The sequence below is a fragment of the Molossus molossus genome, unplaced genomic scaffold, assembly GCF_014108415.1.
Source record: "Molossus molossus isolate mMolMol1 unplaced genomic scaffold, mMolMol1.p scaffold_m16_p_6, whole genome shotgun sequence".
Lineage (NCBI taxonomy): Eukaryota > Metazoa > Chordata > Mammalia > Chiroptera > Molossidae > Molossus > Molossus molossus.
This window is the reverse complement of record NW_023425399.1, coordinates 113,279,776-113,283,649: the sequence shown is the minus strand read 5'-3', so window position 1 is coordinate 113,283,649 and position 3,874 is coordinate 113,279,776.

The window sequence follows — 3,874 nt, the reverse complement described above, 5'->3', positions numbered from 1 at the left end:
TTGAATTTATCAGAACCTGATAATAATTGACTGTTTTATAATAATGATTGTTCTGTGTTCATTTAATTAAAAAGTTTTTGTGTGGAAAAAAAGGTTTTTGTGTGTGTGAAGGGAACATATTTCTTTTACCCCGATTTACCTCCCTTCTCCATTAATATGAACCTAGATTATTAACTTATTTATTTATTTATTTATTTATTTTTGTGGTACGTGCCCCTAGCGGGAACTGAACCCGGGACTCTCCGGTCGGCAGACCGACGCTCAACCGCTGAGCCAAACTGGCCAGGGCTGGATTATTAACATTTAATTTGTCACAGACTAGATGTTTCATTTGAACAACTTAATGAAATAGTAACATTTTAAGAAAATAACATTCAGCATCCACTGGCAAGGGTCCCAAATATACAAACTGCTTACTTTTTTTTTTAATCCTTACCCGAGGACACTTTTGCATTCATCTTCAGATAGAGCGGGAGGGAGGGAGTGAGGAAGAGAGAGAGAAACATTGACCGGCTACCACCCACATGACGTTGGGGCCAGGGATGAACTGCAACCGAGGTACGTGCCCTTAGTGGGAACCGAACCCAGGACTCCCTGGTCCACAGGCCGACACTCTAACCGCTGAGCCAAACTGGCCTGGTCCATACTGCTTACTTTTAACCCCATGTCCTCATAAAAGAATCCAGAGCATGTTCTTTGCCTCTTTTCTCTTTACTGCTGACACCACAATCCCCCCCAGCGTGTCCATGGCAACTATATTTTGTGGGAAAGGAAGGGGACAATTTCATGGCAAAGGTGAGGAGCGAACCAGTCTTCAAGTCCATCTCATTTTGAAACGTTTGATCATGAGAAGCTGGAAAAAACTGAAACGCACAGTTTGCGTTCAGCTGTGTGTGGATAATCATCACAACAGAGAAAAGCTAAGCCGGCTACCGGTGCACCTTTCCTGTCTCCCTTCGTCATGTCATCATGAGAAAGTGTGTCTCAAGGGAGACCCAGAAGTAGAAGAGGGTGTGCACCAACTTAGGACAATCACTTGGCAAAAGACAGCTCTTCCTTAAGTAGGAAATAAGTGTCAATAAATACCTATTTCGATGTCACATTTTCATTGGCATGTAATGCATACTTCACTCTAATAGCAAACTAACATCTGTTAAAAATAGTCGTTGAGCCCTGGCCGGTTTGGCTCAGCGGTTAGAGCGTCCACCTGCGGTCCGGAGAGACCCGGGTTCGATTCCCGCTAAGGGCACGTACCTCGGTTGCAGTTTGTCCCCGGCCCTGGTTGGTCGTGCGGGTGGCAGCCACTCGATGTGTCCCTTCACATCGATGTTTCTCTCTCTCTCTCCCTCCCACTCTATCTGTACAAAAAAATGGAAAAATGTCCTCGGGTGAGGATAAAAAAAAAAAATAGTCGAGTTATTTCGACCGAGATCTTCGAGAATCATTTTCTAGTAGAGTCTCCTTTTATTTTTTGTTTGTTTTTATTTTTTCTTTTTCTTTATTTTAGAGAGAAAGGAAGTGAGAGAAAGAAACAATGATGAGAGAGAACATGGATTGGCCGCCTCCTGCATGCCCCCCACTGGGGATCCGGCCCACAACCTGGGCAGGTGCCCTGACCGGGAATGAACCGGGGACCTCCTGGTGCAGGGTCGACCCCAACCACTGAGCCACACCGGCGGGACCAGAGTGTCCCTTTTAAATGCAGCGGAGAGCGCCCGTGAACTTGGGAGACATGGGACAGCGAGGGGTCTCTACTTGAGAGTGAGCCCGCGGCGGGAGACCTGGGTCGCTGTCGCAGGCTCAGGCGCGTCTGAGCACAGTTCTGCCGAACGGTGGCACTGAGGACAGCAGTGCCCGCGCTCTGTGCCCTGTTCCGCCCCCCCCTCCCCCCGGACCCTGTGGTCACCGCTGGGTGCAGAGGGAAGCCACGGCCAGGCACTGAGCGGCGGGACAAACTGCGGAGCCGGTTCAGGCTCTCCTCCCACCAGCGCAGAGAAGGGCCTTCACTTTCAGGCGGGTCGAGGGTTGGCGCCTCGCGTGTCCAGGCTGAAGACCAGACGGGGATCCATCTCGCTAGAGGATTCCCACTACCTTGGCCCCGGGTTGTCCTAGGGTCTCTTTGAGGGCAAGGCCAAAACACCCGCCGGCGGGCTCACGTGTGCCCTGTCACCCTGGCAAGGAACGAAAGTCCCCAATGTCAAAGCCATGCTCCTGTCCTGGCCGGTCTGGCTCAGTGGTTAGAGCATCGGCCCGCGGACCGGAGAGTCCCCAGCTGGGGTTCCACTAAGGGCACGCACCTTGTTTGCAGTTTGTCCCCAGCCCTGGTTGGGGTTGTGTGGGTGGCAGCCACTGGATGTGTCTCTCTCACATCGATGTTTCTCTCCCCCCCTCTTGCTCTATCTGAAGATGGAGGCAAACATGTCCTCCGGTGAGGATAAGAAAAAAGACCATGGTTTCACATGGAAACATCTTTTCCCTAAAACGAGTGTGAAGCAGCTAGAAAGTCCCACAAAGCTCAGACATCTTCTGAGAGGTGAGCTGAATTCTCTTTATAGTTTCTGGAACGTTGTTTACTGCTTCATGTCGATTATTCGCTTGGGTGCACCTTCTCATTGTGAAAAGGTGAAGATCCATCTGGTAACGTTTAAAAAATACAACCGCAGTTTTCAATAAGAGCTGATTTTTCAGAAATACTGTGATGAGATGTCTGAACACGAATGCTGCTCACTTAGAAGAACCCATCACCTCAGGACATGTTGGTTGGATTTTTATTGTAGTCTAGAAGTCAGGGAATAGAAGTATCCAAAAGTTATTTTCCTCCTTAATCTCATGTATAACTTTTAGTCTGTACATCAGAGGCTTTTAAACCAATTACCTGATACATAGTTTTTGAAATTCCATCTTCTAATTTAGGACTGTTACAAGAATGAAGTATCTCCTAAGTAATTCCTCCAAGAGAGGAAAGAGAAATTGCATGTTATTTTTACGCTTATGAATAATTCATATGTGTAGCAAGATCAGAGCTTTCCTGTTCATTTTTTTTAACTAACTAAAAATAGAAAATAAATATAGGCAAAGATTTGGCAATTCCTTTCCCTTTGTCAGATCAGTGGAATTGACATGCCGAAATTGACATTCAGCGCTAGTGAAATTCACCGACACCAATAGCTCTGGTATGAGGCACTCAAGTGGGCTAGGGAAATGCTTATATGGAATCTTCTATTTTTGGTGTTTCTTTCTAATAGAGTCAAATATTTGTCCAAGCGTAGCAATAATTCACTTTCTCCGTGTCCGAATGCAACTTCAAAACCTCCACATCTGGAAGGAAGGAAGTAAATAGTTACTTTTATAGAGTTGGAATCAAAAGTGCAGTCTTGTGAAATCTCTCTCAGCTGCTCAGCAAAGCCCCACGGAATCCACCCCAGTCCTGAGTGCCTTTCAAACTAAAATCCTTCTTATCTTATGTCAGTGTTTCGTTATTGGAAATCCAGTCAGATGATAGGAACACATCAGTTCATGACTAACTTATCAATAGAAAACCCCATCGATAAACGAGAAAAAATAATAAATAAAAACAAAAACATCTTTATGTCAAGGTCCCAACATTCAACAATACAACAATTCAGTCCCAGTTCATGAATACTTGCAAGATGTTCCAGACACAGGAAATTGGCTGCATTTTAACCATGGGTAAAATCCCTGAGAGAATTTCCAAAAATAAATTACTCTGAAGCCCTACCCAGGCCCGGCTCCATGGGCTTGGGACCAGTGCGGTGGCCCAGGGTCCCGTGGGCAGTAGGGTCTTCTCACAGTTGCGGGCTAACAGCTCCGTCCGGGAATTGGGAATTGCTTTCTCTTTCGACGTGAATTTTCT